The 12780-nt window shown below is 48.0% G+C and overlaps 6 non-coding genes and 1 pseudogene across 6 annotated transcripts; all 7 read left to right on the top strand.

The window, feature by feature from the left end:
- Window positions 1-1273: 1273 nt before the first annotated feature.
- Window positions 1274-1464, top strand: LOC142282410 (U2 spliceosomal RNA). The gene has a single exon (XR_012744325.1). It is a non-coding gene; the product is annotated as a U2 spliceosomal RNA (small nuclear RNA).
- A 1387-nt stretch (window positions 1465-2851) lies between these two features.
- LOC142282409 (U2 spliceosomal RNA) lies at window positions 2852-3042 on the top strand. Its single transcript, XR_012744324.1, has one exon. It is a non-coding gene; the product is annotated as a U2 spliceosomal RNA (small nuclear RNA).
- A 1387-nt stretch (window positions 3043-4429) lies between these two features.
- Window positions 4430-4620, top strand: LOC142282408 (U2 spliceosomal RNA). Its single transcript, XR_012744323.1, has one exon. It is a non-coding gene; the product is annotated as a U2 spliceosomal RNA (small nuclear RNA).
- A 1387-nt stretch (window positions 4621-6007) lies between these two features.
- LOC142282554 (U2 spliceosomal RNA) lies at window positions 6008-6198 on the top strand. Its single transcript, XR_012744450.1, has one exon. It is a non-coding gene; the product is annotated as a U2 spliceosomal RNA (small nuclear RNA).
- Window positions 6199-7585: 1387 nt separating this feature from the next.
- On the top strand, window positions 7586-7776 carry LOC142282553 (U2 spliceosomal RNA). The gene has a single exon (XR_012744449.1). It is a non-coding gene; the product is annotated as a U2 spliceosomal RNA (small nuclear RNA).
- Window positions 7777-9163: 1387 nt separating this feature from the next.
- LOC142282552 (U2 spliceosomal RNA) lies at window positions 9164-9354 on the top strand. The gene has a single exon (XR_012744448.1). It is a non-coding gene; the product is annotated as a U2 spliceosomal RNA (small nuclear RNA).
- Window positions 9355-10741: 1387 nt separating this feature from the next.
- Window positions 10742-10831, top strand: LOC142282502 (U2 spliceosomal RNA; annotated as a pseudogene).
- The last annotated feature ends 1949 nt before the right edge of the window (window positions 10832-12780 follow it).

The following is a 12780-nucleotide window of genomic DNA, read 5'->3' as shown; positions in this document are numbered from 1 at the left end:
TTCACACTTCCTCCTTTTGTTTTTTATCTTTCACACTTTTGACTTTCTTTATTCATCCAAATAGCAAACTCATCACCACTCAACCTGACCAACTCGGCTATGTCCCCGTGCTGCAGTTCTCTGTCTTATCTAGATCATTTGCAATTGAATGGAATAGATCCCTTTTGGACAAAGTGGATTCACCTGCTGCTGCAGTGACCACAGGTGTGATAAGATCTAGAATTGGCATCTGGTGCGATCTCTCCGCTTCCACTCCAAAGAAAGTTACCTGTTTATTCCTATCATGCATTGGTTTTTGGGGTTTTCTTTGAGTAATGATGATCTCTTTAGTAGTCTGTTGGCGCCCTCTCCTGGAGGAATAGTTTGCTTGCTCTTGGACATTCTAAAAGAGAGGTCATGATAGACATTGAGCTTCTGAGCTCAATTGGGGACAGTCATGGGTGATGAATGTTTGCAACCTACTGCGAAGCCTCATACCGCAATATAAGGAACGTCAAATACTAAGAAAGGGCGGCCTATGAAAGAATTACTACTTTCAATAAGTACACTTAAACGGCTAATTGGGAATAGAAAAACTGTAAAAAGCCCTCTGAGAAAGCCCCCCTCTAACCTTTGATAGTAAGCTTTTCTGTAGTCTGCCTGTTGATGTATTTTCCGTTTGAACTGTGCACAACATGAAGAGACGGAACACTGGCGGCTTGTCACAATGCCCCCCGATGACATCACAATAGCGCTGCTGCCTAGAAAACAAGCTGCGCAGAAGAAGTTGTTCTTTGGGTGGGAGGGTGGGCTAGTGGAAGGAGGGGGCAATCTCTTTTTTTCCCGGGTGGTAGGGGGATGACAGGAGAAGGGAAGCGGGTGGTGAGAAAGGTACAGAGGGCAGGGTTTGGGGGCTGGGAAGGAAAGGGAAAAGATTAGGGTTTGGGGATGATGAAAGGGCTTTCTACGGGTAAGGATGGCAAAGGGTGGCAGTGACGGAAAGTCAGGCAACCTGTCCTGTCCGTCTTTTTGTATCGTGAATTGGAAAGACTGCAAGGGGGAGGGGAGTTGCTTGCGCCCTAAAGGAGGAGTTATTCAGATTCATTGCAGTGGGCGGCGGCTGCAAAACGCACCATTCTTCTTGTTTTTGCTCTGCAAAGCAGCCTTTTCAAGGGTTGGCTTGGGTGACAAAATGTCTTGTGTAGGCGTGGGTTTGTCTCCCTCTCGCTCTCTCTCCCTAAGATGTGTCCGGCATAGGCCAGGGTGCCACTCGAGGCCCAAACCAATTCTGGTTATCGCTTCTCGGCCTTTTGGCTAAGATCAAGTGTAGTATCTGTTCTTATCAGTTTAATATCTGATACGTCCCCTATCTGGGGACCATATATTAAATGGATTTTTAGAACAGGGAGATGGAAAAAGAGCTTGCTCTGTCCACTCCACGCATTGACCTGGTATTGCAGTACCTCCAGGAACGGTGCACCCCTTCTTAACCCAGTTTCCAAAAGCAGAACTCAATTCACCTGATTCATATTAGCCCGATTTAATGAATTGGAAGAAAGCATACGTCTTCATATGCACCTCAATTTGGCCCATTCACTTTTCACACTTCCTCCTTTTGTTTTTTATCTTTCACACTTTTGACTTTCTTTATTCATCCAAATAGCAAACTCATCACCACTCAACCTGACCAACTCGGCTATGTCCCCGTGCTGCAGTTCTCTGTCTTATCTAGATCATTTGCAATTGAATGGAATAGATCCCTTTTGGACAAAGTGGATTCACCTGCTGCTGCAGTGACCACAGGTGTGATAAGATCTAGAATTGGCATCTGGTGCGATCTCTCCGCTTCCACTCCAAAGAAAGTTACCTGTTTATTCCTATCATGCATTGGTTTTTGGGGTTTTCTTTGAGTAATGATGATCTCTTTAGTAGTCTGTTGGCGCCCTCTCCTGGAGGAATAGTTTGCTTGCTCTTGGACATTCTAAAAGAGAGGTCATGATAGACATTGAGCTTCTGAGCTCAATTGGGGACAGTCATGGGTGATGAATGTTTGCAACCTACTGCGAAGCCTCATACCGCAATATAAGGAACGTCAAATACTAAGAAAGGGCGGCCTATGAAAGAATTACTACTTTCAATAAGTACACTTAAACGGCTAATTGGGAATAGAAAAACTGTAAAAAGCCCTCTGAGAAAGCCCCCCTCTAACCTTTGATAGTAAGCTTTTCTGTAGTCTGCCTGTTGATGTATTTTCCGTTTGAACTGTGCACAACATGAAGAGACGGAACACTGGCGGCTTGTCACAATGCCCCCCGATGACATCACAATAGCGCTGCTGCCTAGAAAACAAGCTGCGCAGAAGAAGTTGTTCTTTGGGTGGGAGGGTGGGCTAGTGGAAGGAGGGGGCAATCTCTTTTTTTCCCGGGTGGTAGGGGGATGACAGGAGAAGGGAAGCGGGTGGTGAGAAAGGTACAGAGGGCAGGGTTTGGGGGCTGGGAAGGAAAGGGAAAAGATTAGGGTTTGGGGATGATGAAAGGGCTTTCTACGGGTAAGGATGGCAAAGGGTGGCAGTGACGGAAAGTCAGGCAACCTGTCCTGTCCGTCTTTTTGTATCGTGAATTGGAAAGACTGCAAGGGGGAGGGGAGTTGCTTGCGCCCTAAAGGAGGAGTTATTCAGATTCATTGCAGTGGGCGGCGGCTGCAAAACGCACCATTCTTCTTGTTTTTGCTCTGCAAAGCAGCCTTTTCAAGGGTTGGCTTGGGTGACAAAATGTCTTGTGTAGGCGTGGGTTTGTCTCCCTCTCGCTCTCTCTCCCTAAGATGTGTCCGGCATAGGCCAGGGTGCCACTCGAGGCCCAAACCAATTCTGGTTATCGCTTCTCGGCCTTTTGGCTAAGATCAAGTGTAGTATCTGTTCTTATCAGTTTAATATCTGATACGTCCCCTATCTGGGGACCATATATTAAATGGATTTTTAGAACAGGGAGATGGAAAAAGAGCTTGCTCTGTCCACTCCACGCATTGACCTGGTATTGCAGTACCTCCAGGAACGGTGCACCCCTTCTTAACCCAGTTTCCAAAAGCAGAACTCAATTCACCTGATTCATATTAGCCCGATTTAATGAATTGGAAGAAAGCATACGTCTTCATATGCACCTCAATTTGGCCCATTCACTTTTCACACTTCCTCCTTTTGTTTTTTATCTTTCACACTTTTGACTTTCTTTATTCATCCAAATAGCAAACTCATCACCACTCAACCTGACCAACTCGGCTATGTCCCCGTGCTGCAGTTCTCTGTCTTATCTAGATCATTTGCAATTGAATGGAATAGATCCCTTTTGGACAAAGTGGATTCACCTGCTGCTGCAGTGACCACAGGTGTGATAAGATCTAGAATTGGCATCTGGTGCGATCTCTCCGCTTCCACTCCAAAGAAAGTTACCTGTTTATTCCTATCATGCATTGGTTTTTGGGGTTTTCTTTGAGTAATGATGATCTCTTTAGTAGTCTGTTGGCGCCCTCTCCTGGAGGAATAGTTTGCTTGCTCTTGGACATTCTAAAAGAGAGGTCATGATAGACATTGAGCTTCTGAGCTCAATTGGGGACAGTCATGGGTGATGAATGTTTGCAACCTACTGCGAAGCCTCATACCGCAATATAAGGAACGTCAAATACTAAGAAAGGGCGGCCTATGAAAGAATTACTACTTTCAATAAGTACACTTAAACGGCTAATTGGGAATAGAAAAACTGTAAAAAGCCCTCTGAGAAAGCCCCCCTCTAACCTTTGATAGTAAGCTTTTCTGTAGTCTGCCTGTTGATGTATTTTCCGTTTGAACTGTGCACAACATGAAGAGACGGAACACTGGCGGCTTGTCACAATGCCCCCCGATGACATCACAATAGCGCTGCTGCCTAGAAAACAAGCTGCGCAGAAGAAGTTGTTCTTTGGGTGGGAGGGTGGGCTAGTGGAAGGAGGGGGCAATCTCTTTTTTTCCCGGGTGGTAGGGGGATGACAGGAGAAGGGAAGCGGGTGGTGAGAAAGGTACAGAGGGCAGGGTTTGGGGGCTGGGAAGGAAAGGGAAAAGATTAGGGTTTGGGGATGATGAAAGGGCTTTCTACGGGTAAGGATGGCAAAGGGTGGCAGTGACGGAAAGTCAGGCAACCTGTCCTGTCCGTCTTTTTGTATCGTGAATTGGAAAGACTGCAAGGGGGAGGGGAGTTGCTTGCGCCCTAAAGGAGGAGTTATTCAGATTCATTGCAGTGGGCGGCGGCTGCAAAACGCACCATTCTTCTTGTTTTTGCTCTGCAAAGCAGCCTTTTCAAGGGTTGGCTTGGGTGACAAAATGTCTTGTGTAGGCGTGGGTTTGTCTCCCTCTCGCTCTCTCTCCCTAAGATGTGTCCGGCATAGGCCAGGGTGCCACTCGAGGCCCAAACCAATTCTGGTTATCGCTTCTCGGCCTTTTGGCTAAGATCAAGTGTAGTATCTGTTCTTATCAGTTTAATATCTGATACGTCCCCTATCTGGGGACCATATATTAAATGGATTTTTAGAACAGGGAGATGGAAAAAGAGCTTGCTCTGTCCACTCCACGCATTGACCTGGTATTGCAGTACCTCCAGGAACGGTGCACCCCTTCTTAACCCAGTTTCCAAAAGCAGAACTCAATTCACCTGATTCATATTAGCCCGATTTAATGAATTGGAAGAAAGCATACGTCTTCATATGCACCTCAATTTGGCCCATTCACTTTTCACACTTCCTGCTTTTGTTTTTTATCTTTCACACTTTTGACTTTCTTTATTCATCCAAATAGCAAACTCATCACCACTCAACCTGACCAACTCGGCTATGTCCCCGTGCTGCAGTTCTCTGTCTTATCTAGATCATTTGCAATTGAATGGAATAGATCCCTTTTGGACAAAGTGGATTCACCTGCTGCTGCAGTGACCACAGGTGTGATAAGATCTAGAATTGGCATCTGGTGCGATCTCTCCGCTTCCACTCCAAAGAAAGTTACCTGTTTATTCCTATCATGCATTGGTTTTTGGGGTTTTCTTTGAGTAATGATGATCTCTTTAGTAGTCTGTTGGCGCCCTCTCCTGGAGGAATAGTTTGCTTGCTCTTGGACATTCTAAAAGAGAGGTCATGATAGACATTGAGCTTCTGAGCTCAATTGGGGACAGTCATGGGTGATGAATGTTTGCAACCTACTGCGAAGCCTCATACCGCAATATAAGGAACGTCAAATACTAAGAAAGGGCGGCCTATGAAAGAATTACTACTTTCAATAAGTACACTTAAACGGCTAATTGGGAATAGAAAAACTGTAAAAAGCCCTCTGAGAAAGCCCCCCTCTAACCTTTGATAGTAAGCTTTTCTGTAGTCTGCCTGTTGATGTATTTTCCGTTTGAACTGTGCACAACATGAAGAGACGGAACACTGGCGGCTTGTCACAATGCCCCCCGATGACATCACAATAGCGCTGCTGCCTAGAAAACAAGCTGCGCAGAAGAAGTTGTTCTTTGGGTGGGAGGGTGGGCTAGTGGAAGGAGGGGGCAATCTCTTTTTTTCCCGGGTGGTAGGGGGATGACAGGAGAAGGGAAGCGGGTGGTGAGAAAGGTACAGAGGGCAGGGTTTGGGGGCTGGGAAGGAAAGGGAAAAGATTAGGGTTTGGGGATGATGAAAGGGCTTTCTACGGGTAAGGATGGCAAAGGGTGGCAGTGACGGAAAGTCAGGCAACCTGTCCTGTCCGTCTTTTTGTATCGTGAATTGGAAAGACTGCAAGGGGGAGGGGAGTTGCTTGCGCCCTAAAGGAGGAGTTATTCAGATTCATTGCAGTGGGCGGCGGCTGCAAAACGCACCATTCTTCTTGTTTTTGCTCTGCAAAGCAGCCTTTTCAAGGGTTGGCTTGGGTGACAAAATGTCTTGTGTAGGCGTGGGTTTGTCTCCCTCTCGCTCTCTCTCCCTAAGATGTGTCCGGCATAGGCCAGGGTGCCACTCGAGGCCCAAACCAATTCTGGTTATCGCTTCTCGGCCTTTTGGCTAAGATCAAGTGTAGTATCTGTTCTTATCAGTTTAATATCTGATACGTCCCCTATCTGGGGACCATATATTAAATGGATTTTTAGAACAGGGAGATGGAAAAAGAGCTTGCTCTGTCCACTCCACGCATTGACCTGGTATTGCAGTACCTCCAGGAACGGTGCACCCCTTCTTAACCCAGTTTCCAAAAGCAGAACTCAATTCACCTGATTCATATTAGCCCGATTTAATGAATTGGAAGAAAGCATACGTCTTCATATGCACCTCAATTTGGCCCATTCACTTTTCACACTTCCTCCTTTTGTTTTTTATCTTTCACACTTTTGACTTTCTTTATTCATCCAAATAGCAAACTCATCACCACTCAACCTGACCAACTCGGCTATGTCCCCGTGCTGCAGTTCTCTGTCTTATCTAGATCATTTGCAATTGAATGGAATAGATCCCTTTTGGACAAAGTGGATTCACCTGCTGCTGCAGTGACCACAGGTGTGATAAGATCTAGAATTGGCATCTGGTGCGATCTCTCCGCTTCCACTCCAAAGAAAGTTACCTGTTTATTCCTATCATGCATTGGTTTTTGGGGTTTTCTTTGAGTAATGATGATCTCTTTAGTAGTCTGTTGGCGCCCTCTCCTGGAGGAATAGTTTGCTTGCTCTTGGACATTCTAAAAGAGAGGTCATGATAGACATTGAGCTTCTGAGCTCAATTGGGGACAGTCATGGGTGATGAATGTTTGCAACCTACTGCGAAGCCTCATACCGCAATATAAGGAACGTCAAATACTAAGAAAGGGCGGCCTATGAAAGAATTACTACTTTCAATAAGTACACTTAAACGGCTAATTGGGAATAGAAAAACTGTAAAAAGCCCTCTGAGAAAGCCCCCCTCTAACCTTTGATAGTAAGCTTTTCTGTAGTCTGCCTGTTGATGTATTTTCCGTTTGAACTGTGCACAACATGAAGAGACGGAACACTGGCGGCTTGTCACAATGCCCCCCGATGACATCACAATAGCGCTGCTGCCTAGAAAACAAGCTGCGCAGAAGAAGTTGTTCTTTGGGTGGGAGGGTGGGCTAGTGGAAGGAGGGGGCAATCTCTTTTTTTCCCGGGTGGTAGGGGGATGACAGGAGAAGGGAAGCGGGTGGTGAGAAAGGTACAGAGGGCAGGGTTTGGGGGCTGGGAAGGAAAGGGAAAAGATTAGGGTTTGGGGATGATGAAAGGGCTTTCTACGGGTAAGGATGGCAAAGGGTGGCAGTGACGGAAAGTCAGGCAACCTGTCCTGTCCGTCTTTTTGTATCGTGAATTGGAAAGACTGCAAGGGGGAGGGGAGTTGCTTGCGCCCTAAAGGAGGAGTTATTCAGATTCATTGCAGTGGGCGGCGGCTGCAAAACGCACCATTCTTCTTGTTTTTGCTCTGCAAAGCAGCCTTTTCAAGGGTTGGCTTGGGTGACAAAATGTCTTGTGTAGGCGTGGGTTTGTCTCCCTCTCGCTCTCTCTCCCTAAGATGTGTCCGGCATAGGCCAGGGTGCCACTCGAGGCCCAAACCAATTCTGGTTATCGCTTCTCGGCCTTTTGGCTAAGATCAAGTGTAGTATCTGTTCTTATCAGTTTAATATCTGATACGTCCCCTATCTGGGGACCATATATTAAATGGATTTTTAGAACAGGGAGATGGAAAAAGAGCTTGCTCTGTCCACTCCACGCATTGACCTGGTATTGCAGTACCTCCAGGAACGGTGCACCCCTTCTTAACCCAGTTTCCAAAAGCAGAACTCAATTCACCTGATTCATATTAGCCCGATTTAATGAATTGGAAGAAAGCATACGTCTTCATATGCACCTCAATTTGGCCCATTCACTTTTCACACTTCCTCCTTTTGTTTTTTATCTTTCACACTTTTGACTTTCTTTATTCATCCAAATAGCAAACTCATCACCACTCAACCTGACCAACTCGGCTATGTCCCCGTGCTGCAGTTCTCTGTCTTATCTAGATCATTTGCAATTGAATGGAATAGATCCCTTTTGGACAAAGTGGATTCACCTGCTGCTGCAGTGACCACAGGTGTGATAAGATCTAGAATTGGCATCTGGTGCGATCTCTCCGCTTCCACTCCAAAGAAAGTTACCTGTTTATTCCTATCATGCATTGGTTTTTGGGGTTTTCTTTGAGTAATGATGATCTCTTTAGTAGTCTGTTGGCGCCCTCTCCTGGAGGAATAGTTTGCTTGCTCTTGGACATTCTAAAAGAGAGGTCATGATAGACATTGAGCTTCTGAGCTCAATTGGGGACAGTCATGGGTGATGAATGTTTGCAACCTACTGCGAAGCCTCATACCGCAATATAAGGAACGTCAAATACTAAGAAAGGGCGGCCTATGAAAGAATTACTACTTTCAATAAGTACACTTAAACGGCTAATTGGGAATAGAAAAACTGTAAAAAGCCCTCTGAGAAAGCCCCCCTCTAACCTTTGATAGTAAGCTTTTCTGTAGTCTGCCTGTTGATGTATTTTCCGTTTGAACTGTGCACAACATGAAGAGACGGAACACTGGCGGCTTGTCACAATGCCCCCCGATGACATCACAATAGCGCTGCTGCCTAGAAAACAAGCTGCGCAGAAGAAGTTGTTCTTTGGGTGGGAGGGTGGGCTAGTGGAAGGAGGGGGCAATCTCTTTTTTTCCCGGGTGGTAGGGGGATGACAGGAGAAGGGAAGCGGGTGGTGAGAAAGGTACAGAGGGCAGGGTTTGGGGGCTGGGAAGGAAAGGGAAAAGATTAGGGTTTGGGGATGATGAAAGGGCTTTCTACGGGTAAGGATGGCAAAGGGTGGCAGTGACGGAAAGTCAGGCAACCTGTCCTGTCCGTCTTTTTGTATCGTGAATTGGAAAGACTGCAAGGGGGAGGGGAGTTGCTTGCGCCCTAAAGGAGGAGTTATTCAGATTCATTGCAGTGGGCGGCGGCTGCAAAACGCACCATTCTTCTTGTTTTTGCTCTGCAAAGCAGCCTTTTCAAGGGTTGGCTTGGGTGACAAAATGTCTTGTGTAGGCGTGGGTTTGTCTCCCTCTCGCTCTCTCTCCCTAAGATGTGTCCGGCATAGGCCAGGGTGCCACTCGAGGCCCAAACCAATTCTGGTTATCGCTTCTCGGCCTTTTGGCTAAGATCAAGTGTAGTATCTGTTCTTATCAGTTTAATATCTGATACGTCCCCTATCTGGGGACCATATATTAAATGGATTTTTAGAACAGGGAGATGGAAAAAGAGCTTGCTCTGTCCACTCCACGCATTGACCTGGTATTGCAGTACCTCCAGGAACGGTGCACCCCTTCTTAACCCAGTTTCCAAAAGCAGAACTCAATTCACCTGATTCATATTAGCCCGATTTAATGAATTGGAAGAAAGCATACGTCTTCATATGCACCTCAATTTGGCCCATTCACTTTTCACACTTCCTCCTTTTGTTTTTTATCTTTCACACTTTTGACTTTCTTTATTCATCCAAATAGCAAACTCATCACCACTCAACCTGACCAACTCGGCTATGTCCCCGTGCTGCAGTTCTCTGTCTTATCTAGATCATTTGCAATTGAATGGAATAGATCCCTTTTGGACAAAGTGGATTCACCTGCTGCTGCAGTGACCACAGGTGTGATAAGATCTAGAATTGGCATCTGGTGCGATCTCTCCGCTTCCACTCCAAAGAAAGTTACCTGTTTATTCCTATCATGCATTGGTTTTTGGGGTTTTCTTTGAGTAATGATGATCTCTTTAGTAGTCTGTTGGCGCCCTCTCCTGGAGGAATAGTTTGCTTGCTCTTGGACATTCTAAAAGAGAGGTCATGATAGACATTGAGCTTCTGAGCTCAATTGGGGACAGTCATGGGTGATGAATGTTTGCAACCTACTGCGAAGCCTCATACCGCAATATAAGGAACGTCAAATACTAAGAAAGGGCGGCCTATGAAAGAATTACTACTTTCAATAAGTACACTTAAACGGCTAATTGGGAATAGAAAAACTGTAAAAAGCCCTCTGAGAAAGCCCCCCTCTAACCTTTGATAGTAAGCTTTTCTGTAGTCTGCCTGTTGATGTATTTTCCGTTTGAACTGTGCACAACATGAAGAGACGGAACACTGGCGGCTTGTCACAATGCCCCCCGATGACATCACAATAGCGCTGCTGCCTAGAAAACAAGCTGCGCAGAAGAAGTTGTTCTTTGGGTGGGAGGGTGGGCTAGTGGAAGGAGGGGGCAATCTCTTTTTTTCCCGGGTGGTAGGGGGATGACAGGAGAAGGGAAGCGGGTGGTGAGAAAGGTACAGAGGGCAGGGTTTGGGGGCTGGGAAGGAAAGGGAAAAGATTAGGGTTTGGGGATGATGAAAGGGCTTTCTACGGGTAAGGATGGCAAAGGGTGGCAGTGACGGAAAGTCAGGCAACCTGTCCTGTCCGTCTTTTTGTATCGTGAATTGGAAAGACTGCAAGGGGGAGGGGAGTTGCTTGCGCCCTAAAGGAGGAGTTATTCAGATTCATTGCAGTGGGCGGCGGCTGCAAAACGCACCATTCTTCTTGTTTTTGCTCTGCAAAGCAGCCTTTTCAAGGGTTGGCTTGGGTGACAAAATGTCTTGTGTAGGCGTGGGTTTGTCTCCCTCTCGCTCTCTCTCCCTAAGATGTGTCCGGCATAGGCCAGGGTGCCACTCGAGGCCCAAACCAATTCTGGTTATCGCTTCTCGGCCTTTTGGCTAAGATCAAGTGTAGTATCTGTTCTTATCAGAACAAACTGAGCTAGCTACACTTGACGAGATACGATCAGGGAGACGAGCTCCGAAGCCCAGCCGAGACCGGAAGAGGGAGATCGGACGGAAGAAGAGCTTGGCAGAAAGAAGCAAGAAGACGAAGGCTCGGAGAAGACTTGGGGAGACCAGAGGATCTTCGAGGAGGAACACAGCGGGAGAAGACACCCGGAGAAGAATCCAAGATCCAGCTCCGGGAACTCAAGCAGGAACCAGCCATGGCAAGCAAGCCAGAGAAGGCAGCCAAGAAGGCTCAGGACCCAGGGACCTCCAGGAAGGCTCATCCAGAGGCTTCTTCGGCCCAAGAGGCCCCTACCTCCGACGCCAGCCAGCCGGAGGGAGCCCGGACGCCGCCTGAAAAGGCTCCAACCCTGGAGCCTTGGATGCGGCAGACGGTCGCCCTGAAGCTAAAGGCGGTGGATGGTAGGTTGCCGGACATGTCCAGCGACGTGTTCTGCAAGAAGATGATTCTGGATCAGGGCTTCTCCAGGGCGGAAACCCTGAGTGTCCAGACCTTCATGACTGGCATTTTTCTGGTAACCTTTGCCACGGTGAATGCCTGCAGGAGATACTGGGAGGCGATGAACGCAGCGATGCCGGACTCCCCTTTTCATTCTTTTTTAGGATCCTGTCCTATACAGAGGGATGAGAAGAGGATCACGGTCTCCATGCGGAACCCGCACACCCCAGGAAGAGACATCTCCACGTTCCTGGGACGTCTCTGCACAGTGGTGAGGGAGCCATCCCACATCCTTAACGGCAACGGATTCTGGACGGGTAAGTGGTCAGTAACCGTTCGACTCTACAGGGAACCAGCATCCGAGGATGGTCTCCAGCACCTGCCCCCGACATTCTCTCTGGGAAACTCCTTTGGTCTCATCTACTACCCGGACATGCCACACAACTGCAGGAAATGTGGCGGGAAAGGGCATTCGATGAAGACCTGCAAGGAGGACGCCTGCAGGGTTTGCCGGGTGACGGGACACAGCTCCAAGGACTGCCCAAAGAAGAAGACTTGCAACCTATGTGGACAGGCGGACCACCTTTACAAGGACTGCCCACAGCGGGAGAAATCCTGGGCAAGGGTTGCCGCGGTGACCCAGTATCGGGTAGTCACAGCTTCGTCGACCAAGGCAGCTACGACCAAGGCCACAGAGGCCAAGGACAAGGCGGCCAAGAACCCGGCGACCGTGGCTCCAGCCGATGCCCCAGCAGCCACGGAGTCCAGGAAAAAGGGTAAGAAAACTGTTGCCCCCTCCCTGGTCCCCCCCCCCTGTCACCCCTGTCCAAACCCCTCCCCCCCCGGCCAACCCTACTGAGGATTCCACTACCTCCACCTCATTTCCCTACTCCTCAGTTGGTCTCCTCACCCCCCCCCCAAAGCCCACTCTCCCTCCCCAGACCATGAGAGCAGAGGACCTCAGCACTCTTGCACTTTTCACCGAGGAGGATTTTCCAGCTCTTGTCTCCTCAGGTACAGGCCAAAGGAAAAGGAAGGTGGAAGATAGTCCTGTCGCAGAACCTTCCAAGCTGTTCATTGTGGATCCCAATCCACCCCAGGAAGAGGAGGATGGCCTCCTCCCAGAACCGGACGTGTTGGAGCAGATGGTGGAGTCCCTTGTGGCCGAAGAAGAAATGGAGGAGTCGGAAGCCACTGAGGCACCATCCCTGCTCGATCAGCTAGAAGAAGAGGGTCTGCTGGAGATACCCTTACCAGCAGGTGCCAAAGAGGAAGAACCGCCCGACCGGAGTGGTAACTAAGGCACACCGCCTGCGCTAACTTTCTCTTTCCTCCAATGACTGCTAACATTAACATCTTTTCCATTAATGTTAGGAGCATCAGAGACAAGTTCCGACGTCAGACAATTTTTGCGTTCCTTAACACTCAGTCTAGTGATGTATTTTTCCTGCAGGAATGCTCCCTTCCCTCCTCTAGGTCCTTCAACCATCTGGCCAGGGAGTGGACCC

The sequence above is a fragment of the Anomaloglossus baeobatrachus genome, unplaced genomic scaffold (genome assembly GCF_048569485.1).
Source record: "Anomaloglossus baeobatrachus isolate aAnoBae1 unplaced genomic scaffold, aAnoBae1.hap1 Scaffold_509, whole genome shotgun sequence".
In the NCBI taxonomy this organism is placed as follows: domain Eukaryota; kingdom Metazoa; phylum Chordata; class Amphibia; order Anura; family Aromobatidae; genus Anomaloglossus; species Anomaloglossus baeobatrachus.
This window is presented reverse-complemented; position numbering and strand designations above follow the sequence as displayed.